Raw genomic sequence first — 27,864 nt, 5'->3', positions numbered from 1 at the left:
CGAACGTCTCTCCAAATGCTCAGTTCTGGGAGATAAGTGTGTGTGAAAGCCGTATTTCACCTAGCTTTTTGGGAACACAAGATTTCTTTTCAGTTGCAAACTCCACTCCATACATATATATGGGGAGGTACTAGCTCCAACTCGGTTTTACAGTGAAAACTGCAGGAACTTCAAACCGGCACTAGGAAACAGACTGAGAAACCAGAGTAAAAGTTTCTCCTGCAACCCGTTCCCTTTGTGCTAGATGAACGAACGTCTCTCCACATGTTCAGTTCAGAGAGATCTGTGTGTGTGAAAGCCGTCCTTCACCTAGCTTGTTGGGAACACATAGTTACTTTTCAGTAGCAAACTGAACTCCATATATATATGGGGAGGTACTAGCTCCAACTCGGTTTTACAGTGAAAACTGCAGGAACTTCAAACCGGCACTAGGAAACAGACTGAGAAACCAGAGTAAAAGTTTCTCCTGCAACCCGTTCCCTTTGTGCTAGATGAACGAACGTCTCTCCACATGTTCAGTTCTGGGAGATAAGTGTGTGTGAAAGCCGTCCTTCACCTAGCTTGTTGGGAACACAAAGTTTCTTTTCAGTTGCAAACACCACTCCATACATATATATGGGGAGGTACTAGCTCCAACTCGGTTTTACAGTGAAAACTGCAGGAACTTCAAAACGGCATTAGGAAAAAGACTGAGAAACCAGAGCTAAAGTTTCTCCTGCAACCCGTTCCCTTTGTGCTAGATGAAAGAACTTCTCTCCACATGCTCATTTCTGAGAGATATGTGTGTGTGAAAGCCGTCCTTCAACTAGCTTGTTGGGAACACAAAGTTTCTTTTTAGTTGCAAACTCCACTTCATACATATATATGGGGAGGTACTAGCTCAAACTCGGTTTAACAGTGAAAACTGCAGGAACTTCAAACCGGCACTAGGAAACAGACTGGGAAACCAGAGTAAAAGTTTCTCCTGCAACCCGTTCCCTTTGTGCTAGATGAACGAACGTCTCTCCACACGGTCAGATCTGAGAGATAAGTGTGTGGGAAAGCCGTCCTTCAACTAGGTTGTTGGGAACACAAAGTTTCTTTTCAGTTGCAAAATCCACTCCATAAATATATATATGGGGAGGTACGAGCTCCAACTCGGTTTTACAGTGAAAACGGCAGGAACTTCAAACCGGCACTAAGAAACAGACTGAGAAATCAGAGTAACAGTTTCTCCTGCAACCCGTTCCCTTTGTGCTAGATGAACGAACGTCTCTCCACATGCTCAGTTCTGAGAGATAAGTGTGTGTGAAAGCCGTCCTTCACCTAGCTTGTTGGGAACACAAAGCTTCTTTTCATTGCAAACTCCACTCCATACATATATATGGGGAAGTACAAGCTCCAACTCGGTTTTACAGTGAAAACTGCAGGAACTTCAAACCGGCACTAGGAAACAGATTGAGAAACCAGAGTAAAAGTTTCTATTCCAACCCGTTCCCTTTGTGCTAGATGAATGAACGTCTATCCACATGCTCAGTTCTGAGAGATATGTGTGAGTGAAAGCCGTCCTTAACCTAGCTTGTTGGGAACACGAAGTTTCTTTTCAGTTGCAAATTCCACTCCATACATATATATGGGGAGGTACTAGCTGCAACTCGGTTTTACAGTGAAAAATGCAGGAACTTCAAACCGGCACTAGGAAACAGACTGAGAAACCTGAGTAAAAATTTCTCCTTCAAACCGTTCCCTTTGTGCTTGATGAACGAACGTCTGTCCAAATGCTCAGTTCTGGGAGATAAGTGTGTGTGAAAGCCGTACTTCACCTAGCTTGTTGGGAACAGAAGATTTCTTTTCAGTTGCAAACTCCACTCCATACATATATATGGGGAGGTACTAGCTCCAACTCGGTTTTACAGTGAAAACTGCAGGAACTTCAAACCGGCACTAGGAAACAGACTGAGAAACCAGAGTAAAAGATTCTCCTGCAACCCGTTCCCTTTGTGCTAGATGAACGAACGTCTCTCCACATGTTCAGTTCTGAGAGATATGTGTGTGTGAAAGCCGTCCTTCACCTAGCTTGTTGGGAACACATAGTTTCTTTTCAGTAGCAAACTGCATTCCAAATATATATGGGGAGGTACTAGCTCCAACTCGGTTTTACAGTGAAAACTGCAGGAACTTCAAACCGGCACTAGGAAACAGACTGAGAAACCAGAGTAAAAGTTTCTCCTGCAACCCGTTCCCTTTGTGCTAGATGAACGAACGTCTCTCCACATGTTCATTTCTGGGAGATAAGTGTGTGTGAAAGCCGTCCTTCACCTAGCTTGTTGGGAACACAAAGTTTCTTTTCAGTTGCAAACACCACTCCATACATATATATGGGGAGGTACTAGCTCCAACACGGTTTTACAGTGAAAACTGCAGGAACTTCAAACCGGCACTAGGAAAAAGACTGAGAAACCAGAGCTAAAGTTTCTCTTCCAACCCGTTCCCTTTGTGCTAGATGAAAGAACTTCTTTCCCCATCTCATTTCTGAGAGATATGTGTGTGTGAAAGCCGTCCTTCAACTAGCTTGTTGGGAACACAAAGTTTCTTTTCAGTTGCAAACTCCACTTCATACATATATATGGGGAGGTACTAGCTCCAACTCGGTTTAACAGTGAAAACTGCAGGAACTTCAAACCGGCACTAGGAAACAGACTGGGAAACCAGAGTAAAAGTTTCTCCTGCAACCCGTTCCCTTTGTGCTTGATGAACGAACGTCTCTCCACATGCTCAGTTCTGAGAGATAAGTGTGTGTGAAAGCCGTCCTCCAACTAGCTTGTTGGGAACACAAGGTTTCTTTTCAGTTGCAAAATCCACTCCATACCTATATATGGGGAAGTACTAGCTCCAACTCGGTTTTATAATGAAAACTGCAGGAACTTCAAACCGGCACTAGGAAACAGACTGAGAAACCAGAGTAAAAGTTTCTCCTGCAACCCGTTCCCTTTGTGCTAGATGAACGAACGTCTCTCCACATGCTAAGTTCTGAGGGATAATAGAGTGTGAAAGCTGTACTTCACCTAGCTTGTTGGGAACACAAAGTTTCTTTTCAGTAGCAAACTCCACTCCATACTTATATAAGGGGAGGTACTAGCTCCAACACGATTTTACAATGAAAGCTGCAAGAACTTCAAACCGGCACTAGGAAACAGACTGAGAAACCAGAGTAAAAATTTCTCCTGCAACCCGTTCCCTTTGTGCTAGATGAACGAACTTCTCTCCACACGGTCAGATCTGAGAGATAAGTGTGTGGGAAAGCCGTCCTTCAACTAGCTTGTTGGGAACACAAAGTTTCTTTTCAGTTGCAAAATCCACTCCATAAATATATATATGGGGAGGTACGAGCTCCAACTCGGTTTTACAGTGAAAACGGCAGGAACTTCAAACCGGCACTAAGAAACAGACTGAGAAACCAGAGTAACAGTTTCTCCTGCAACCCGTTCCCTTTGTGCTAGATGAAGGAACGTCTCTCCACATGCTCAGTTCTGAGAGATAAGTGTGTTTGAAAGCCGTCCTTCACCTAGCTTGTTGGGAACACAAAGCTTCTTTTCATTGCAAACTCCACTCCATACATATATATGGGGAAGTACTAGCTCCAACTCGGTTTTACAGTGAAAACTGCAGGAACTTCAAACCGGAACTAGGAAACAGATTGAGAAACCAGAGTAAAAGTTTCTCCTGCAACCCGTTCCCTTTGTGCTAGATGAACGAACGTCTCTCCACATGCTCAGTTCTGAGAGATAAGTGTGTGTGAAAGCCGTCCTTAACCTAGCTTGTTGGGAACACAAAGACTCTTTTCAGTTGCAAACTCCTCTCCATACATATATATGTTGAGGTACTAGCTCCAACTCGGTTTTGCAGTGAAAACTGCAGGAACTTCAAACCGGCACTAGGAAACAGACTGAGAAACCAGAGTAAAAGTTTCTCCTCCAACCCGTTCCCTTTGTGCTAGATGAATGAACGTCTATCCAGATGCTCAGTTCTGAGAGATATGTGTGAGTGAAAGCCGTCCTTAACCTAGCTTGTTGGGAACACGAAGTTTCTTTTCAGTTGCAAATTCCACTCCATACATATATATGGGGAGGTAATAGCTCCAACTCGGTTTTACAGTGAAAAATGCAGGAACTTCAAACCGGCACTAGGAAACAGACTGAGAAACCTGAGTAAAAGTTTCTCCTTCAAACCGTTCCCTTTGTGCTTGATGAACGAACGTCTGTCCAAATGCTCAGTTCTGAGAGATAAGTGTGTGTGAAAGCCGTCCTTCACCTAGCTTGTTGGGAACACAAGGTTTCTATTCAGTTCCAAAATCCACTCCATACATATATATGGGGAGGTACTAGCTCCAACTCGGTTTTACAGTGAAAACTGCAGGAACTTCAAACCGGCACTAGGAAACAGACTGAGAAACCAGAGTAAAAGTTTTTCCTGCAACCGGTTCCCTTTGTGCTAGATGAACGAACGTCTGTCCACATGCTAAGTTCTGAGGGATAATAGTGTGTGAAAGCCGTACTTCACCTAGCTTGTTGGGAACACAAAGTTTCTTTTCAGTAGCAAACTCCACTCCATACATATATATGGGGAGGTACTAGCTCCAACACGATTTTACAGTGAAAGCTGCAGGAACTTCAAACCGGCACTAGGAAACAGACTGAGAAACCAGAGTAAAAGTTTCTCCTGCAACCCGTTCCATTTGTGCTAGATGAACGAACGTCTCTCCACATGCTCAGGTCTTAGAGATATGTGTGTGTGAAAGCCGTCCTTCACCTAGCTTGTTGGAAACACAAAATTTCTTTTCAGTGGCAAACTCCACTCCATACATATATATGGGGAGGTACTAGCCCCAACTCGGTTTTACAGTGAAAACTGCAGGAACTTCAATCCGGCACTAGGAAACAGACTGAGAAACCAGAGTAAAAGTTTCTCCTGCAACCCGTTCCTTTTGTGCTAGATGAACGAACGTCTCTCCACATGCTCAGTTCTGGGAGATTAGTTTGTGTGAAAGCCGTACTTCACCTAGCTTGTTGGGAACACAAAGTTTCTTTTCAGTTGCAAAATCCACTCCATACATATATATGGGGACGTACTAGCTCCAACTCTATTTTACAGTGAAAACTGCAGGAACTTCAAACCGGCACTAGGAAACAGACTGAGAAACCAGAGTAAAAGTTTCTCCTGCACCCCGTTCCCTTTGTGCTAGCTGAACGAACGTCTCTCCACATGCTCAGTTCTGAGAGATATGTGTGTGTGAAAGCCGTCCTTCACCTAGCTTGTTGGGAACACAAAGTTTCTTTTCAGTAGCAAACTGCACTCCATATATATATGGGGAGGTCCTAGCTCCAACTCGGTTTTACAGTGAAAACTGCAGGAACTTCAAAGCATCACTAGGAAACAGACTGAGAAACCAGAGTAAAAGTTTCCCCTGGAACCCGTTCCCTTTGTGCTAGATGAACGAACGTCTCTCCACATGCTAAGATCTGAGGGATAATAGTGTGTGAAAGCCGTACTTCACCTAGCTTGTTGGGAACACAAAGTTTCTTTTCAGTAGCAAACTCCACTCCATACATGTATAAGGGGAGGTACTAGCTCCAACTCGGTTTTACAGTGAAAACTGCAGGAACTTCAAACCGGCACTAGGAAACAGACTGAGAAACCAGAGTAAAAGTTTCTCCTGCAAACCGTTCCCTTTGTGCTAGATGAACGAACGTCTCTCCACATGGTCAGATCTGAGAGATAAGTGTGTGGGAAAGCCGTCCTTCAACTAGCATGTTGGGAACACAAAGTTTCTTTTCAGTTGCAAAATCCACTCCATAAATATATATATGGGGAAGTACGAGCTCCAACTCGGTTTTACAGTGAAAACTGCAGGAACATCAAACCGGCACTAAGAAACAGACTGAGAAACCAGAGTAAAAGTTTCTCCTGCAACCCGTTCCCTTTGTGCTAGATGAACGAACGTCTCTCCACATGCTCAGTTCTGAGAGATAAATGTGTGTGAAAGCCGTCCTTCACCTAGCTTGTTGGGAACACAAAGCTTCTTTTCATTGCAAACTCCACTCCATACATATATATTGGGAGGTACTAGCTCCAACTCGGTTTTACAGTGAAAACTGCAGGAACTTCAAACCGGCACTAGGAAACAGATTGAGAAACCAGAGTAAAAGTTTCTACTGCAACCCGTTCCCTTTGTGCTAGATGAACGAACGTCTCTCCACATGCTCAGTTCTGAGAGATAAGTGTGTGTGAAAGCCGTCCTTCACCTAGCTTGTTGGGAACACAAAGTCTCTTTTCAGTTGGAAACTCCTCTCCATACATATATATGTTGAGGTACTAGCTCCAACTCGGTTTTACAGTGAAAACTGAAGGAACTTCAAACCGGCACTAGGAAACATACTGAGAAACCACAGTAAAAGTTTCTCCTGCCACCCATTCCCTTTGTGCTAGATGAACGAACGTCTCTCCACATGCTCAGTTCAGAGAGATAAGTGTGTGTGAAAGCCGTCCTTCACCTAGCTTGTTTATGAATACAAAGTTTCTCTTCAGTTGCAAACCCCACTCCATACATATATATGGGGAGGTACCAACTCCAACTCGGTTATACAGTGAAACCTGCAGGAACTTCAAACCAGCACTAGGAAACAGACTGAAAAAGCAGAGTAAAAGTTTTCCCTGCAACCCGTTCCATTTTTGCTAGATGAACAAACGTCTCTCCACATGCTCAGTTCTTACAGATATGTGTGTGTGAAAGCCGTACTTCACCTTACTTGTTGGGAACACAAGGTTTCTTTTCAGCTGCAAACTCCACTCCATACATATATATGGGGAGGTAATAGCTCCAACTCGGTTTTACAGTGAAAAATGCAGGAACTTCAAACCGGCACTAGGAAACAGACTGAGAAACCTGAGTAAAAGTTCTCCTTCAAACCGTTCCCTTTGTGCTTGATGAACGAACGTCTGTCCAAATGCTCAGTTCTGAGAGATAAGTGTGTGTGAAAGCCGTCCTTCACCTAGCTTGTTGGGAACACAAGGTTTCTATTCAGTTCCAAAATCCACTCCATACATATATATGGGGACGTACTAGCTCCAACTCGGTTTTACAGTGAAAACTGCAGGAACTTCAAACCGGCACTAGGAAACAGACTGAGAAACCAGAGTAAAAGTTTTTCCTGCAACCGGTTCCCTTTGTGCTAGATGAACGAACATCTGTCCACATGCTATGTTCTGAGGGATAATAGTGTGTGAAAGCCGTACTTCACATAGCTTGTTGGGAACACAAAGTTTCTTTTCAGTAGCAAACTCCACTCCATACATATATATGGGGAGGTACTAGCTCCAACACGATTTTACAGTGAAAGCTGCAGGAACTTCAAACTGGCACTAGGAAACAGACTGAGAAACCAGAGTAAAAGTTTCTCCTGCAACCCGTTCCATTTGTGCTAGATGAACGAACGTCTCTCCAAATGCTCAGGTCTTAGAGATATGTGTGTGTGAAAGCCGTCCTTCACCTAGCTTGTTGGAAACACAAAATTTCTTTTCAGTTGCAAACTCCACTCCATACATATATATGGGGAGGTACTAGCCCCAACTCGGTTTTACAGTGAAAACTGCAGGAACTTCAATCCGGCACTAGGAAACAGACTGAGAAACCAGAGTAAAAGTTTCTCCTGCAACCCGTTCGTTTTGTGCTAGATGAACGAACGTCTCTCCACATGCTCAGTTCTGGGAGATTAGTGTGTGTGAAAGCCGTACTTCACCTAGCTTGTTGGGAACACAAAGTTTCTTTTCAGTTGCAAAATCCACTCCATACATATATATGGGGACGTACTAGCTCCAACTCTATTTTACAGTGAAAACTGCAGGAACTTCAAACCGGCACTAGGAAACAGACTGAGAAAACAGAGTAAAAGTTTCTCCTGCAACAATTTCCCTTTGTGATTGATGAACGAACGTCTCTCCACATGCTCATTTCTGAGAGATAAGTGTGTTTGAAAGCCGTACTTCACCTAGCTTGTTGGGAACACAAGATTTCTTTTCCGTTGCAAACTCAACTCCATACATATATATGGGGAGGTACTAGCTCCAACTCGGTTTTACACTGAAAACTGCAGGAACTAAAACCGGCACTAGGAAACAGACTGAGAAACCAGAGTAAAAGTTTCTCCTGCAACCCGTTCCCTTTGTGCTAGATGAACGAAAGTCTCTCCACATGCTCAGTTCTGAGAGATAAGTGTGTGTGAAAGCCGTCCTTCACCTAGCTTGTTGGGAACACAAAGTTTCTTTTCAGTTGCAAACTCCACTCCATACATATATATGGGGAGGTACTAGCCCCAACTCGGTTTTGCAGTGAAAACTGCAGGAACTTCAATCCGGCACTAGGAAACAGACTGAGAAACCAGAGTATAAGTTTCTCCTGCAACCCGTTCCCTTTGTGCTGGATGAACGAACGTCTCTCCAAATGCTCAGTTTTGGGAGATAAGTGTGTGTGAAAGCCGTACTTCACCTAGCTTGTTCGGAACACAAGATTTCTTTTCAGTTGCAAAATCCACTCCATACATATATATGGGGAGGTACTAGCTCCAACTCTGTTTTATAGTGAAAACTGCAGGAACTTCAAACCGGCACTAGGAAACAGACTGAGAAACCAGAGTAAAAGTTTCTCCTGCAACCCGTTCCCTTTGTGCTAGATGAACGAACGTCTCTCCACATGCTCAGTTCTGAGAGATATGTGTGTGTGAAAGCCGTCCTTCAACTAGCTTGTTGGAAACAAAAAGTTTCTTTTCAGTTGCAAACTGCACTCCTTACATATATAAGGGGAGGTACTAGCTCCAACTCGGTTTTACAGTGAAAACTGCAGGAACTTCAAAACGGCACTAGGAAACAGACTGAGAAACCAGAGTAAAAGTTTCTCCTGCAACCCGTTCCCTTTGCGCTAGATGAACGAACGTCTCTCACCCTGGTCAGTTCTGAGAGATAAGTGTGTGGGAAAGCCGTCCTTAACTAGATTGTTTATGAACACTAAGTTTCTCTTCAGTTGCAAACTCCAATCCATACATATATATGGGGAGGTACTAGCTCCAAATCGGGTTTACAGTGAAAATTGCAGGAACTTCAAACCGGCACTTGAAAACAGACTGAGAAACCAGAGTAAAAGTTTCTCCTGCAACCCGTTCCCTTTGTGCTAGATGAACGAACGTCTCTCCACATGTTCAGTTCTGAGAGATAAGTGTGTGTGATAGCCGTACTTCACCTAGCTTGTTGGGAACACAAAGATTCTTTTCAGTTGCAAACTCCACTCCGTACATATATATGGGGAGGTACTAGCTCCAACTCGGTTTTACAGTGAAAACTGCAGGAACTTCAAACCGGCACTAGGAAACAGACTGAGAAACCAGAGTAAAAGTTTCTCCTGCACACCGTTCCCTTTGTGCTAGATGAACGAACGTCTCTCCACATGCTCAGTTCTGAGAGATATGTGTGTGTGAAAGCCGTCCTTCACCTAGCTTGTTGGGAACACAAAGTTTCTTTTCAGTAGCAAACTGCACTCCATATATATATGGGGAGGTACTAGCTCCAACTCGGTTTTACAGTGAAAACTGCAGGAACTTCAAACCGTCACTAGGAAACAGACTGAGATACCAGAGTAAAAGTTTCCCCTGCAACCCGTTCACTTTGTGCTAGATGAACGAACGTCTCTCCACATGCTAAGATCTGAGGGATAATAGTGTGTGAAAGCCGTACTTCACCTAGCTTGTTGGGAACACAAAGTTTCTTTTCAGTAGCAAACTCCACTCCATACATATATAAGGGGAAGTACTAGCTCCAACACGGTTTTACAGTGAAAACTGCAGGAACTTCAAACCGGCACTAGGAAACAGACTGAGAAACCAGAGTAAAAGTTTCTCCTGCAACCCGTTCCCTTTGTGCTAGATGAACGAACGTCTCTCCACATGCTCAGTTCTGAGAGATATGTGTGTGTGAAAGCCGTCCTTCAACTAGCTTGTTGGGAACACAAAGTTTCTTTTCAGTTGCAAAATCCACTCCATAAATATATATATGGGGAAGTACGAGCTCCAACTCGGTTTTACAGTGAAAACTGCAGGAACATCAAACCGGCACTAAGAAACAGACTGAGAAACCAGAGTAAAAGTTTCTCCTGCAACCCGTTCCCTTTGTGCTAGATGAACGAACGTCTCTCCACATGCTCAGTTCTGAGAGATAAGTGTGTGTGAAAGCCGTCCTTCACCTAGCTTGTTGGGAACACAAAGCTTCTTTTCATTGCAAACTCCACTCCATACATATATATTGGGAGGTACTAGCTCCAACTCGGTTTTACAGTGAAAACTGCAGGAACTTCAAACCGGCACTAGGAAACAGATTGAGAAACCAGAGTAAAAGTTTCTACTGCAACCCGTTCCCTTTGTGCTAGATGAACGAACGTCTCTCCACATGCTCAGTTCTGAGAGATAAGTGTGTGTGAAAGCCGTCCTTCACCTAGCTTGTTGGGAACACAAAGTCTCTTTTCAGTTGCAAACTCCTCTCCATACATATATATGTTGAGGTACTAGCTCCAACTCGGTTTTACAGTGAAAACTGAAGGAACTTCAAACCGGCACTAGGAAACAGACTGAGAAACCACAGTAAAAGTTTCTCCTGCCACCCATTCCCTTTGTGCTAGATGAACGAACGTCTCTCCACATGCTCAGTTCAGAGAGATAAGTGTGTGTGAAAGCCGTCCTTCACCTAGCTTGTTTATGAATACAAAGTTTCTCTTCAGTTGCAAACCCCACTCCATACATATATATGGGGAGGTACCAACTCCAACTCGGTTATACAGTGAAACCTGCAGGAACTTCAAACCAGCACTAGGAAACAGACTGAAAAAGCAGAGTAAAAGTTTTCCCTGCAACCCGTTCCATTTTTGCTAGATGAACAAACGTCTCTCCACATGCTCAGTTCTTACAGATATGTGTGTGTGAAAGCCGTACTTCACCTTACTTGTTGGGAACACAAGGTTTCTTTTCAGCTGCAAACTCCACTCCATACATATATATGGGGAGGTAATAGCTCCAACTCGGTTTTACAGTGAAAAATGCAGGAACTTCAAACCGGCACTAGGAAACAGACTGAGAAACCTGAGTAAAAGTTCTCCTTCAAACCGTTCCCTTTGTGCTTGATGAACGAACGTCTGTCCAAATGCTCAGTTCTGAGAGATAAGTGTGTGTGAAAGCCGTCCTTCACCTAGCTTGTTGGGAACACAAGGTTTCTATTCAGTTCCAAAATCCACTCCATACATATATATGGGGACGTACTAGCTCCAACTCGGTTTTACAGTGAAAACTGCAGGAACTTCAAACCGGCACTAGGAAACAGACTGAGAAACCAGAGTAAAAGTTTTTCCTGCAACCGGTTCCCTTTGTGCTAGATGAACGAACATCTGTCCACATGCTATGTTCTGAGGGATAATAGTGTGTGAAAGCCGTACTTCACCTAGCTTGTTGGGAACACAAAGTTTCTTTTCAGTAGCAAACTCCACTCCATACATATATATGGGGAGGTACTAGCTCCAACACGATTTTACAGTGAAAGCTGCAGGAACTTCAAACTGGCACTAGGAAACAGACTGAGAAACCAGAGTAAAAGTTTCTCCTGCAACCCGTTCCATTTGTGCTAGATGAACGAACGTCTCTCCAAATGCTCAGGTCTTAGAGATATGTGTGTGTGAAAGCCGTCCTTCACCTAGCTTGTTGGAAACACAAAATTTCTTTTCAGTTGCAAACTCCACTCCATACATATATATGGGGAGGTACTAGCCCCAACTCGGTTTTACAGTGAAAACTGCAGGAACTTCAATCCGGCACTAGGAAACAGACTGAGAAACCAGAGTAAAAGTTTCTCCTGCAACCCGTTCGTTTTGTGCTAGATGAACGAACGTCTCTCCACATGCTCAGTTCTGGGAGATTAGTGTGTGTGAAAGCCGTACTTCACCTAGCTTGTTGGGAACACAAAGTTTCTTTTCAGTTGCAAAATCCACTCCATACATATATATGGGGACGTACTAGCTCCAACTCTATTTTACAGTGAAAACTGCAGGAACTTCAAACCGGCACTAGGAAACAGACTGAGAAAACAGAGTAAAAGTTTCTCCTGCAACAATTTCCCTTTTTGATTGATGAACGAACGTCTCTCCACATGCTCATTTCTGAGAGATAAGTGTGTTTGAAAGCCGTACTTCACCTAGCTTGTTGGGAACACAAGATTTCTTTTCCGTTGCAAACTCAACTCCATACATATATATGGGGAGGTACTAGCTCCAACTCGGTTTTACACTGAAAACTGCAGGAACTAAAACCGGCACTAGGAAACAGACTGAGAAACCAGAGTAAAAGTTTCTCCTGCAACCCGTTCCCTTTGTGCTAGATGAACGAAAGTCTCTCCACATGCTCAGTTGTGAGAGATAAGTGTGTGTGAAAGCCGTCCTTCACCTAGCTTGTTGGGAACACAAAGTTTCTTTTCAGTTGCAAACTCCACTCCATACATATATATGGGGAGGTACTAGCCCCAACTCGGTTTTGCAGTGAAAACTGCAGGAACTTCAATCCGGCACTAGGAAACAGACTGAGAAACCAGAGTATAAGTTTCTCCTGCAACCCGTTCCCTTTGTGCTGGATGAACGAACGTCTCTTCAAATGCTCAGTTTTGGGAGATAAGTGTGTGTGAAAGCCGTACTTCACCTAGCTTGTTCGGAACACAAGATTTCTTTTCAGTTGCAAAATCCACTCCATACATATATATGGGGAGGTACTAGCTCCAACTCGGTTTTATAGTGAAAACTGCAGGAACTTCAAACCGGCACTAGGAAACAGACTGAGAAACCAGAGTAAAAGTTTCTCCTGCAACCCGTTCCCTTTGTGCTAGATGAACGAACGTCTCTCCACATGCTCAGTTCTGAGAGATATGTGTGTGTGAAAGCCGTCCTTCAACTAGCTTGTTGGAAACAAAAAGTTTCTTTTCAGTTGCAAACTGCACTCCTTACATATATAAGGGGAGGTACTAGCTCCAACTCGGTTTTACAGTGAAAACTGCAGGAACTTCAAAACGGCACTAGGAAACAGACTGAGAAACCAGAGTAAAAGTTTCTCCTGCAACCCGTTCCCTTTGCGCTAGATGAACGAACGTCTCTCACCCTGGTCAGTTCTGAGAGATAAGTGTGTGGGAAAGCCGTCCTTAACTAGATTGTTTATGAACACTAAGTTTCTCTTCAGTTGCAAACTCCAATCCATACATATATATGGGGAGGTACTAGCTCCAAATCGGGTTTACAGTGAAAACTGCAGGAACTTCAAACCGGCACTTGAAAACAGACTGAGAAACCAGAGTAAAAGTTTCTCCTGCAACCCGTTCCCTTTGTGCTAGATGAACGAACGTCTCTCCACATGTTCAGTTCTGAGAGATAAGTGTGTGTGATAGCCGTACTTCACCTAGCTTGTTGGGAACACAAAGATTCTTTTCAGTTGCAAACTCCACTCCGTACATATATATGGGGAGGTACTAGCTCCAACTCGGTTTTACAGTGAAAACTGCAGGAACTTCAAACCGGCACTAGGAAACAGACTGAGAAACCAGAGTAAAAGTTTCTCCTGCACACCGTTCCCTTTGTGCTAGATGAACGAACGTCTCTCCACATGCTCAGTTCTGAGAGATATGTGTGTGTGAAAGCCGTCCTTCACCTAGCTTGTTGGGAACACAAAGTTTCTTTTCAGTAGCAAACTGCACTCCATATATATATGGGGAGGTACTAGCTCCAACTCGGTTTTACAGTGAAAACTGCAGGAACTTCAAACCGTCACTAGGAAACAGACTGAGATACCAGAGTAAAAGTTTCCCCTGCAACCCGTTCACTTTGTGCTAGATGAACGAACGTCTCTCCACATGCTAAGATCTGAGGGATAATAGTGTGTGAAAGCCGTACTTCACCTAGCTTGTTGGGAACACAAAGTTTCTTTTCAGTAGCAAACTCCACTCCATACATATATAAGGGGAAGTACTAGCTCCAACACGGTTTTACAGTGAAAACTGCAGGAACTTCAAACCGGCACTAGGAAACAGACTGAGAAACCAGAGTAAAAGTTTCTCCTGCAACCCGTTCCCTTTGTGCTAGATGAACGAACGTCTCTCCACATGCTCAGTTCTGAGAGATATGTGTGTGTGAAAGCCGTCCTTCAACTAGCTTGTTGGGAACACAAAGTTTCTTTTCAGTTGCAAAATCCACTCCATAAATATATATATGGGGAAGTACGAGCTCCAACTCGGTTTTACAGTGAAAACTGCAGGAACATCAAACCGGCACTAAGAAACAGACTGAGAAACCAGAGTAAAAGTTTCTCCTGCAACCCGTTCCCTTTGTGCTAGATGAACGAACGTCTCTCCACATGCTCAGTTCTGAGAGATAAGTGTGTGTGAAAGCCGTCCTTCACCTAGCTTGTTGGGAACACAAAGCTTCTATTCATTGCAAACTCCACTCCATACATATATATGTTGAGGTACTAGCTCCAACTCGGTTTTACAGTGAAAACTGCAGTAACTTCAAACCGGCACTAGGAAACAGACTGAGAAACCAGAGTAAAAGTTTCTCCTGCAACCCGTTCCCTTTGTGCTAGATGAACGAACGTCTCTCCACATGTTCAGTTCTGAGAGATAAGTGTGTGTGATAGCCGTACTTCACCTAGCTTGTTGGGAACACAAAGATTCTTTTCAGTTGCAAACTCCACTCCGTACATATATATGGGGAGGTACTAGCTCCAACTCGGTTTTACAGTGAAAACTGCAGGAACTTCAAACCGGCACTAGGAAACAGACTGAGAAACCAGAGTAAAAGTTTCTCCTGCACACCGTTCCCTTTGTGCTAGATGAACGAAAGTCTCTCCACATGCTCAGTTCTGAGAGATATGTGTGTGTGAAAGCCGTCCTTCACCTAGCTTGTTGGGAACACAAAGTTTCTTTTCAGTAGCAAACTGCACTCCATATATATATGGGGAGGTACTAGCTCCAACTCGGTTTTACAGTGAAAACTGCAGGAACTTCAAACCGTCACTAGGAAACAGACTGAGATACCAGAGTAAAAGTTTCCCCTGCAACCCGTTCACTTTGTGCTAGATGAACGAACGTCTCTCCACATGATAAGATCTGAGGGATAATAGTGTGTGAAAGCCGTACTTCACCTAGCTTGTTGGGAACACAAAGTTTCTTTTCAGTAGCAAACTCCACTCCATACATATATAAGGGGAGGTACTAGCTCCAACACGGTTTTACAGTGAAAACTGCAGGAACTTCTAACCGGCACTAGGAAACAGACTGAGAAACCAGAGTAAAAGTTTCTCCTGCAAACCGTTCCTTTGTGCTAGATGAACGAACGTCTCTCCACATGGTCAGATCTGAGAGATAAGTGTGTGGGAAAGCCGTCCTTCAACTAGCTTGTTGGGAACACAAAGTTTCTTTTCAGTTGCAAAATCCACTCCATAAATATATATATGGGGAAGTACGAGCTCCAACTCGGTTTTACAGTGAAAACTGCAGGAACATCAAACCGGCACTAAGAAACAGACTGAGAAACCAGAGTAAAAGTTTCTCCTGCAACCCGTTCCCTTTGTGCTAGATGAACGAACGTCTCTCCACATGCTCAGTTCTGAGAGATAAGTGTGTGTGAAAGCCGTCCTTCACCTAGCTTGTTGGGAACACAAAGCTTCTATTCATTGCAAACTCCACTCCATACATATATATGTTGAGGTACTAGCTCCAACTCGGTTTTACAGTGAAAACTGCAGGAACTTCAAACCGGCACTAGGAAACAGACTGAGAAACCAGAGTAAAAGTTTCTCCTGCCACCCATTCTCTTTGTGCTAGATGAACGAACGTCTCTCCACATGCTCAGTTCAGAGAGATAAGTGTGTGTGAAAGCCGTCCTTCACCTAGCTTGTTTATGAATACAAAGTTTCTCTTCAGTTGCAAACTCCAATCCATACATATATATGGGGAAGTACCAACTCCAACTCGGTTATACAGTGAAACCTGCAGGAACTTCAAACCAGCACTAGGAAACAGACTGAAAAACCAGAGTAAAAGTTTTCCCTGCAACCCGTTCCATTTTTGCTAGATGAACAAACGCCTCTCCACATGCTCAGTTCTTAGAGATATGTGTGTGTGAAAGCCGTCCTTCACCTTACTTGTTGGGAACACAAGGTTTCTTTTCAGCTGCAAACTCCACTCCATACATATATATGGGGAGGTACTAGCTCCAACTCGGTTTTACACTGAAAACTGCAGGAACTTCAAACCGGCACTACGAAAGAGACTGAGAATCCAGAGTAAAAGTTTCTCCTGCAAACCGTTCCTTTTTTGCTAGATGAACGAACGTCTCTCCACATGCTCAGTTCTGAGAGATATTTGTGTGTGAAAGCCGTCCTTCACCTAGCTTGTTGGGAACACAAGGTTTCTTTTCATTTGCAAACTCCACTCCATACATATATATGGGGATGTACTAGCTCCAACTCGGTTTTACAGTGAAAACTGCAGGAACTTCAAAACGGCACTAGGAAACAGACTGAGAAATCAGAGTAAAAGTTTCTCCTGCAACCCGTTCCCTTTGTGCTAGATGAACGAACGTCTCTCCACATGCTCATTTCTGAGAGATAAGTGTGTGTGAAAGCCGTCCTTCAACTAGCTTGTTGTGAACACAAAGATTCTTTACAGTTGCAAACTCCACTCCATACATATATATGGGGAGGTACTAGCTCCAACACTGTTTTACAGTGAAAACTGCAGGAACTTCAAACCGGCACTAGGAAACAGACTGAAAAACAGAGTAAAAGTTTCTCCTGCAACCCGTTCCCTATGTGCTACATGAAAGAACGTCTCTCCACATGTTCAGTTCTGAGAAATAATTGTGTGTTAAACCGTCCTTCACCTAGCTTGTTGGGAACACAAAGTTTCTTTTCAGTTGCAAACTCCATTCCATACATATATATGGGGAGGTACTAGCTCCAACTCGGTTTTACAGTGAAAACTGCAGGAACTTCAAACCGGCACTACGAAACAGACTGAGAAACCAGAGTAATAGATTTTCCTGCAACCCGTTAGTATTGTGCTAGATGAACGAACGTCTCTCCACATGCTCAGTTCTGGGAGATAAGTGTATGTGAAAGCCTTACTTCACCTAGCTTTTTGGGAACACAAAGTTTCTTTTCAGTTGCAAACTCCACTCCATACGTATATATGGGGAGGTACTAGCTCCAACTCGGTTTTACAGTGAAAACTGCAGGAACTTCAAACCGGCACTAGGAAACAGACTGAGAAACCAGAGTAAAAGTTTCTCCTCCAACCCGTTCCCTTTGTGCTAGATGAATGAACGTCTCTACACATGCTCAGTTCTGAGAGATATGTGTGAGTGAAAGCCGACCTTAACCTAGCTTGTTGGGAACACGAAGTTTCTTTCCAGTTGCAAACTCCACTCCATACATATATATGGGGAGGTACTAGCTCCAACTCGGTTTTACAGTGAAAAATGCAGGAACTTCAAACCGGCACTAGGAAACAGACTGAGAAACCTGAGTAAAAGTTTCTCCTGCAACCCGTTCCCTTTGTGCTTGATGAACGAACGTCTGTCCACATGCTCTGTTCTGAGAGATAAGTGTGTGTGAAAGCCGTCCTTCACCTAGCTTGTTGGGAACACAAGGTTTCTATTCAGTTCCAAAATCCACTCCATACATATATAAGGGGACGTACTAGCTCCAACTCGGTTTTACACTGAAAACTGCAGGAACTTCAAAACGGCACTAGGAAACAGACTGAGAAACCAGAGTAAAACTTTTTCCTGCATCCGGTTCCCTTTGTGCTAGATGAACGAACGTCTGTCCACATGCTAAGTTCTGAGGGATAATAGTGTGTGAAAGCCGTAATTCACCTAGCTTGTTGGGAACACAAAGTTTCTTTTCAGTAGCAAAATCCACTCCATACATATATATGGGGAGGTAGTAGCTCCAACTCGATTTTACAGTGAAAACTGCAGGAACTTCAAACCGGCACTAGGAAACAGACTGAGAAACCAGAGTAAAAGTTTCTCCTGCAACCCGTTCCCTTTGTGCTAGATGAACGAAAGTCTCTCCACATGCTCAGTTCTGAGAGATAAGTGTGTGTGAAAGCCGTCCTTAACCTAGCTTGTTGGGAACACAAAGTTTCTTTTCAGTTGCAAACTCCACTCCATACATATATAGGGGTGGTACTAGCCCCAACTCGGTTTTACAGTGAAAACTGCAGGAACTTCAATCCGGCACTAGGAAACAGACTGAGAAACCAGAGTATAAGTTTCTCCTGCAACCCGTTCCCTTTGTGCTGGATGAACGAACGTCTCTCCAAATGCTCAGTTCTGGGAGATAAGTGTGTGTGAAAGCCGTACTACACCTAGCTTGTTGGGAACACAAAGTTTCTTTTCAGTTGCAAACTCCAATCCATACATATATATGGGGAGGTACTAGCTCCAACTAGGTTTTACAGTGAAAACTGCAGGAATTTCAAACCGGTACTAGGAAACTGACTGAGAAACCAGAGTAAAAGTTTCCCCTGCAACCCGTTCCCTTTGTGCTAAATGAACGAACGTTTCTCCACATGCTTAGTTCTGAGAGATATGTGTGTGTGAAAGCCGTCCTTCACCTAGCTTGTTGGGAACACAAAGTTTCTTTTCAGTAGCAAACTGCACTCCATATATAAACGGGAAGGTACTAGCTCCAACTCGGTTTTACAGTGAAAACTGCAGGAAATTCAAACCGGCACTAGGAAACAGACTAAGAAACCAGAGTAAAAGTTTCTCCTGCAAACCGTTCCCTTTGTGCTAGATGAACGAACGTCTCTCCACATGTTCAGTTCTGTGAGATAAGTGTGTGTGATAGCCGTACTTCACCTAGCTTTTTGGGAACACAAAGATTCTTTTCAGTTGCAAACTCCACTCCGTACATATATATGGGGAGGTACTAGCTCCTACTCGGTTTTACAGTGAAAACTGCAGGAACTTCAAACCGGCACTAGGAAACAGACTGAGAAACCAGAGTAAAAGTTTCTCCTGCACCCCGTTCCCTTTGTGCTAGATGAACGAACGTCTCTCCACATGCTCAGTTCTGAGAGATATGTGTGTGTGAAAGCCGTCCTTCACCTAGCTTGTTGGGAACACAAAGTTTCTTTTCAGTAGCAAACTGCACTCCATACATATATAAGGGGAGGTACTAGCTCCAACTCGGTTTTACAGTGAAAACTGCAGGAAATTCAAACCGGCACTAGGAAAAAGACTGAGAAACCAGAGCTAAAGTTTCTCCTCCAACCCGTTCCCTTTGTGCTAGATGAAAGAACTTCTCTCCACATGCTCATTTCTGAGAGATATGTGTGTGTGAAAGCCGTCCTTCAACTAGCTTGTTGGGAACACAAAGTTTCTTTTCAGTTGCAAACTCCACTCCATACATATATATGGGGAGGTACTAGCTCCAACTCGGTTTAACAGTGAAAACTGCAGGAACTTCAAACCAGCACTAGGAAACAGACTGAAAAACCAGAGTAAAAGTTTTCCCTGCAACCCGTTCCATTTTTGCTAGATGAACAAACGTCTCTCCACATGCTCAGTTCTTAGAGATATGTGTGTGTGAAAGCCGTCCTTCACCTTGCTTCTTGGGAACACAAGGTTTCTTTTCAGCTGCAAACTCCACTCCATACATATATATGGGGAGGTACTAGCTCCAACTCGGTTTTACACTGAAAACTGTAGGAACTTCAAACCGGCACTACGAAACAGACTGAGAATCCAGAGTAAAATTTTCTCCTGCAAACCGTTCCTTTTTTGCTAGATGAACGAACGTCTCTCCACATGCTCAGTTCTGAGAGATATGAGTGTGTGAAAGCCGTCCTTCACCTAGCTTCTTGGGAACACAAAGTTTCTTTTCAGTTGCAAACTCCACTCCATACATATATAAGGGGAGGTACTATCTCCAACTCGGTTTTACAGTGAAAACTACAGGAACTTCAAACCGGCACTAGGAAAAAGACTGAGAAACCAGAGTAAAAGATTCTCCTGCAACCCGTTCCCTTTGTGCTTAATGAACGAACGTCTCTCCACATGCTCAGTTCTGAGAGATAAGTGTGTGTGAAAGCCTTAATTCAACTAGCTTGTTGGGAACACAAGATTTCTTTTCAGTTGCAAACTCCACTCCATACATATATATGGGGAGGTAGTAGCTCCATCTCGGTTTTACACTGAAAACTGCAGGAACTTCAAACCGGCACTAGAAACAGACTGAGAAACCAGAGTAAAAGTTTCTCCGGCAACCCGTTCCCTTTGTGCTTGATGAACGAACGTCTCTCCATATGCTCAGTTCTGAGAGATATGTGTGTGTGAAAGCCGTCCTTCACATAGCTTGTTGGGAACACAAGGTTTCTTTTCAGTTGCAAAATCCACTCCATACATATATATGGGGAAGTACTATCTCCAACTCCGTTTTACACTGAAAACTGCAGGAATTTCAAAACGGCAGTAGGAAACAGACTGAGAAACCAGAGTAAAAGTTTCTCCTGCAACCCGTTCCCTTTGTGCTAGATGAACGAACGTCTCTCCACATGCTAAGTTCTGAGGGATAATAGTGTGTGAAAGCCGTCCTTCACCTAGCTTGTTGGGAACACAAAGTTTCTTTTCACTAGCAAACTCCACTCCATACATATATAAGGGGAGGTACTAGCTCCAACTCGGTTTTACAGTGAAAACTGCAGGAACTTCAAACCGGCACTAGGAAACAGACTGAGAAACCAGAGTAAAGTTTCTCCTGCAAACCGTTTCCTTTGTGCTAGATGAACGAACGTCTCTCCACATGGTCAGATCAGAGAGATAAGTGTGTGGTAAAGCCGTCCTTCAACTAGCTTGTTGGGAACACAAAGTTTCTTTTCAGTTGCAAAATCCACTCCATATATATATATATGGGGAGGTACGAGCTCCAACTCGGTTTAACAGTGAAAACTGCAGGAACTTCAAACCGGCACTAGGAAACAGACTGAGAAACCAGAGTAAAAGTTTCTCCTGCAACCCGTTCCCTTTGTGCTAGATGAACGAATGTCTCTCCACATGCTCATTTCTGAGAGATAAATGTGTGTGAAAGCCGTCCTTCACCTAGCTTGTTGGGAACACAAAGTTTCTTTTCATTGCAAACTCCACTCCATACATATATATGGGGAGGTACTAGCTCCAACTCGGTTTTACAGTGAAAACTGCAGGAATTTCAAACCGGCACTAGGAAACAGACTGAGAATCCAGAGTAAAAGTTTCTCCTGCAACACGTTCCCTTTGTGCTAGATGAACGAACGTCTCTCCACATGCTCAGTTCTGGGAGATAAGTGTGTGTGAAAGCCGTACTTCACCTAGCTTGTTGGGAACACAAAGTTTCTTTTCAGTTGCAAACTCCACTCCATACATATATAAGGGGAGGTACTAGCTCCAACTCGGTTTTACAGTGAAAACTACAGGAACTTCAAACCGGCACTAGGAAACAGACTGAGAAACCAGAGTAAAAGTTTCTCCTGCAACCCGTTCCCTTTGTGCTAGATGAACGAACGTCTCTCCACATGCTCAGTTCTGAGAGATAAGTGTGTGTGAAAGCCGTCCTTCACCTAGCTTGTTGGGAACACAAAGTTTCTTTTCAGTTGCAAACTGCACTCCATACATATATAAGGGGAGGTACTAGCTCCAACTCGGTTTTACAGTGAAAACTGCAGGAACTTCAAACCGGCACTAGGAAACAGACTGAGAAACCAGAGTAAAAGTTTCTCCTGAAACCCGTTCCCTTTGTGCTAGATGAACGAACGTCTCTCCACATGCTCAGTTTTTAGAGATATGTGTGTGTGAAAGCCGTTCTTCACCTAGCTTGTTGGAAACACAAAATTTCTTTTCAGTTGCAAACTCCACTCCATACATATATATGGGGAGGTACTAGCCCCAACTCTGTTTTACAGTGAAAACTGCAGGAACTTCAATCTGGCACTAGGAAACAGACTGAGAAACCAGACTAAAAGTATCTCCTGCAACCCGTTCCTTTTGTGCTCGATGAACGAAAGTCTCTCCACATGCTCAGTTCTGGGAGATTAGTGTGTGTGAAAGCCGTACTTCACCTAGCTTGTTGGGAACACAAAGTTTCTTATCAGTTGTAAAATCCACTCCATACATATATATGGGGAGGTACTAGCTCCTACTCGGTTTTACAGTGAAAACTGCAGGAACTTCAAACCGGCACTAGGAAACAGACTGAGAAACCAGAGTAAAAGTTTCTCCTGCAACCCGTTCCCTTTGTGCTAGATGAACGAAAGTCTCTCCACATGCTCAGTTCTGAGAGATAAGTGTGTGTGAAAGCCGTCCTTAACCTAGCTTGTTGGGAACACAAGGTTTCTTTTCAGTTGCAAACTCCACTCCATACATATATAGGGGAGGTACTAGCCCCAACTCGGTTTTACAGTGAAAACTGCAGGAACTTCAATCCGGCACTAGGAAACAGACTGAGAAACCAGAGTATAAGTTTCTCCTGCAACCCGTTCCCTTTGTGCTGGATGAACGAACGTCTCTCCAAATGCTCAGTTCTGGGAGATAAGTGTGTGTGAAAGCCGTACTTCACCTAGCTTGTTGGGAACACAAAGTTTCTTTTCAGTTGCAAACTCCACTCCATACATATATATGGGGAGGTACTAGCTCCAACTAGGTTTTACAGTGAAAACTGCAGGAATTTCAAACCGGCACTAGGAAACTGACTGAGAAACCAGAGTAAAAGTTTCTCCTGCAACCCGTTCCCTTTGTGCTAGATGAACGAACGTTTCTCCACATGCTTAGTTTTGAGAGATATGTGTGTGTGAAAGCCGTCCTTCACCTAGCTTGTTGGGAACACAAAGTTTCTTTTCACTAGCAAACTGCACTCCATATATATATGGGGAGGTACTAGCTCCAACTCGGTTTTACAGTGAAAACTGCAGGAACTTCAAACCGGCACTAGGAAACAGACTGAGAAACCAGAGTAAAAGTTTCTCCTGCAACCCGTTCCCTTTGTGCTAGATGAACGAACGTCTCTCCACATGCTCAGTTCTGGGAGATAAGTGTGTGTGAAAGCCGTACTTCACCTAGCTTGTTGGGAACACAAGATTTCTTTTCAGTTGCAAACTCCACTCCATACATATATATGGGGATGTACTAGCTCCAACTCGGTTTTACACTGAAAACTGCAAGAACTTCAAACCGGCACTAGAAACAGACTGAGAAACCAGAGTAAAAGTTTCTCCGGCAACCCGTTCCCTTTGTGCTTGATGAACGAACGTCTCTCCATATGCTCAGTTCTGAGAGATATGTGTGTGTTAAAGCCGTCCTTCACCTAGCTTGTTGGGAACACAAGGTTTCTTTTCAGTTGCAAAATCCACTCCATACATATATATGGGGAAGTACTATCTCACACTCGGTTTTACACTGAAAACTGCAGGAACTTCAAACCGGCAGTAGGAAACAGACTGAGAAACCAGAGTAAAAGTTTCTCCTGCAACCCGTTCCCTTTGTGCTAGATGAACGAACGTCTCTCCACATGCTAAGTTCTGAGGGATAATAGTGTGTGAAAGCCGTCCTTCACCTAGCTTGTTGGGAACACAAAGTTTCTTTTCACTAGCAAACTCCACTCCATACATATATAAGGGGAGGTACTAGCTCCAACTCGGTTTTACAGTGAAAACTGCAGGAACTTCAAACCGGCACTAGGAAACAGACTGAGAAACCAGAGTAAAAGTTTCTCCTGCAAACCGTTTCCTTTGTCCTAGATGAACGAACGTCTCTACACATGGTCAGATCAGAGAGATAAGTGTGTGGTAAAGCCGTCCTTCAACTAGCTTGTTGGGAACACAAAGTTTCTTTTCAGTTGCAAAATCCACTCCATATATATATATATGGGGAGGTACGAGCTCCAACTCGGTTTAACAGTGAAAACTGCAGGAACTTCAAACCGGCACTAGGAAACAGACTGAGAAACCAGAGTAAAAGTTTCTCCTGCAACCCGTTCCCTTTGTGCTAGATGAACGAATGTCTCTCCACATGCTCATTTCTGAGAGATAAGTGTGTGTGAAAGCCGTCCTTCACCTAGCTTGTTGGGAACACAAAGTTTCTTTTCATTGCAAACTCCACTCCGTACATATATATGGGGAGGTACTAGCTCCAACTCGGTTTTACAGTGAAAACTGCAGGAATTTCAAACCGGCACTAGGAAAAAGACTGAGAATCCAGAGTAAAAGTTTCTCCTGCAACCCGTTCCCTTTGTGCTAGATGAACGAACGTCTCTCCACATGCTCAGTTCTGGGAGATAAGTGTGTGTGAAAGCCGTACTTCACCTAGCTTGTTGGGAACACAAAGTTTCTTTTCAGTTGCAAACTCCACTCCATACATATATAAGGGGAGGTACTAGCTCCAACTCGGTTTTACAGTGAAAACTACAGGAACTTCAAACCGGCACTAGGAAACAGACTGAGAAACCAGAGTAAAAGTTTCTCCTGCAACCCGTTCCCTTTGTGCTAGATGAACGAACGTCTCTCCACATGCTCAGTTCTGAGAGATAAGTGTGTGTGAAAGCCGTCCTTCACCTATCTTGTTGGGAACACAAGGATTCTTTTCAGTAGCAAACTCCAACCCATACATATATACGGGGAGGTACAAGCTCCAACTCTGATTTACAGTGAAAACTGCAGGAACCTCAAACCGGCACTAGGAAACAGACTGAGAAACCAGAGTAAAAGTTTCTCCTGCAACCCGTTCCCTTTGTGCTGGATGAACGAACGTCTTTCCACATGCTCAGTTCTGAGAGATAAATGTGTGTGAAAGCCGTCATTCACATAGCTTGTTGGGAACACAAGATTTCTTTTCAGTTGCAAACTTCACTCCATACAAATATATGGGGAGGTACTAGCTCCAACTCGGTTTTACACTGAAAGCTGCAGGAACTTCAAACAGGCACTAGGAAACAGACTGAGAAACCAGAGTAAAAGTTTCTCCTGCAACCCGTTCCCTTTGTGCTAGATGAACGAACGTCTCTCCACATGCTAAGTTCTGAGGGATAATAGTGTGTGAAAGCCGTCCTTCACCTAGCTTGTTGGGAACACAAAGTTTCTTTTCACTAGCAAACTCCACTCCATACATATATATGGGGAGGTACTAGCTCCAACTCGGTTTTACAGTGAAAACTGCAGGAACTTCAAACCGGCACTAGGAAACAGACTGAGAAACCAGAGTAAAAGTTTCTCCTGCAAACCGTTTCCTTTGTCCTAGATGAACGAACGTCTCTACACATGGTCAGATCAGAGAGATAAGTGTGTGGTAAAGCCGTCCTTCAACTAGCTTGTTGGGAACACAAAGTTTCTTTTCAGTTGCAAAATCCACTCCATATATATATATATGGGGAGGTACGAGCTCCAACTCGGTTTAACAGTGAAAACTGCAGGAACTTCAAACCGGCACTAGGAAACAGACTGAGAAACCAGAGTAAAAGTTTCTCCTGCAACCCGTTCCCTTTGTGCTAGATGAACGAATGTCTCTCCACATGCTCATTTCTGAGAGATATGTGTGTGTTAAAGCCGTCCTTCACCTAGCTTGTTGGGAACACAAGGTTTCTTTTCAGTTGCAAAATCCACTCCATACATATATATGGGGAAGTACTATCTCACACTCGGTTTTACACTGAAAACTGCAGGAACTTCAAACCGGCAGTAGGAAACAGACTGAGAAACCAGAGTAAAAGTTTCTCCTGCAACCCGTTCCCTTTGTGCTAGATGAACGAACGTCTCTCCACATGCTAAGTTCTGAGGGATAATAGTGTGTGAAAGCCGTCCTTCACCTAGCTTGTTGGGAACACAAAGTTTCTTTTCACTAGCAAACTCCACTCCATACATATATAAGGGGAGGTACTAGCTCCAACTCGGTTTTACAGTGAAAACTGCAGGAACTTCAAACCGGCACTAGGAAACAGACTGAGAAACCAGAGTAAAAGTTTCTCCTGCAAACCGTTTCCTTTGTCCTAGATGAACGAACGTCTCTACACATGGTCAGATCAGAGAGATAAGTGTGTGGTAAAGCCGTCCTTCAACTAGCTTGTTGGGAACACAAAGTTTCTTTTCAGTTGCAAAATCCACTCCATATATATATATATGGGGAGGTACGAGCTCCAACTCGGTTTAACAGTGAAAACTGCAGGAACTTCAAACCGGCACTAGGAAACAGACTGAGAAACCAGAGTAAAAGTTTCTCCTGCAACCCGTTCCCTTTGTGCTAGATGAACGAATGTCTCTCCACATGCTCATTTCTGAGAGATAAGTGTGTGTGAAAGCCGTCCTTCACCTAGCTTGTTGGGAACACAAAGTTTCTTTTCATTGCAAACTCCACTCCGTACATATATATGGGGAGGTACTAGCTCCAACTCGGTTTTACAGTAGAAAACTGCAGGAATTTCAAACCGGCACTAGGAAAAAGACTGAGAATCCAGAGTAAAAGTTTCTCCTGCAACCCGTTCCCTTTGTGCTAGATGAACGAACGTCTCTCCACATGCTCAGTTCTGGGAGATAAGTGTGTGTGAAAGCCGTACTTCACCTAGCTTGTTGGGAACACAAAGTTTCTTTTCAGTTGCAAACTCCACTCCATACATATATAAGGGGAGGTACTAGCTCCAACTCGGTTTTACAGTGAAAACTACAGGAACTTCAAACCGGCACTAGGAAACAGACTGAGAAACCAGAGTAAAAGTTTCTCCTGCAACCCGTTCCCTTTGTGCTAGATGAACGAACGTCTCTCCACATGCTCAGTTCTGAGAGATAAGTGTGTGTGAAAGCCGTCCTTCACCTATCTTGTTGGGAACACAAGGATTCTTTTCAGTAGCAAACTCCAACCCATACATATATACGGGGAGGTACAAGCTCCAACTCTGATTTACAGTGAAAACTGCAGGAACCTCAAACCGGCACTAGGAAACAGACTGAGAAACCAGAGTAAAAGTTTCTCCTGCAACCCGTTCCCTTTGTGCTGGATGAACGAACGTCTTTCCACATGCTCAGTTCTGAGAGATAAATGTGTGTGAAAGCCGTCATTCACATAGCTTGTTGGGAACACAAGATTTCTTTTCAGTTGCAAACTTCACTCCATACAAATATATGGGGAGGTACTAGCTCCAACTCGGTTTTACACTGAAAGCTGCAGGAACTTCAAACAGGCACTAGGAAACAGACTGAGAAACCAGAGTAAAAGTTTCTCCTGCAAACCATTCCCTTTGTGCTAGATGAACGAACGTCTCTCCACATGCTAAGTTCTGAGGGATAATAGTGTGTGAAAGCCGTCCTTCACCTAGCTTGTTGGGAACACAAAGTTTCTTTTCACTAGCAAACTCCACTCCATACATATATATGGGGAGGTACTAGCTCCAACTCGGTTTTACAGTGAAAACTGCAGGAACTTCAAACCGGCACTAGGAAACAGACTGAGAAACCAGAGTAAAAGTTTCTCCTGCAAACCGTTTCCTTTGTCCTAGATGAACGAACGTCTCTACACATGGTCAGATCAGAGAGATAAGTGTGTGGTAAAGCCGTCCTTCAACTAGCTTGTTGGGAACACAAAGTTTCTTTTCAGTTGCAAAATCCACTCCATATATATATATATGGGGAGGTACGAGCTCCAACTCGGTTTAACAGTGAAAACTGCAGGAACTTCAAACCGGCACTAGGAAACAGACTGAGAAACCAGAGTAAAAGTTTCTCCTGCAACCCGTTCCCTTT

Source organism: Camelus bactrianus, unplaced genomic scaffold (assembly GCF_048773025.1).
Source record: "Camelus bactrianus isolate YW-2024 breed Bactrian camel unplaced genomic scaffold, ASM4877302v1 HiC_scaffold_41, whole genome shotgun sequence".
NCBI lineage: Eukaryota > Metazoa > Chordata > Mammalia > Artiodactyla > Camelidae > Camelus > Camelus bactrianus.
Note: the sequence above shows the minus strand (reverse complement) of the source record.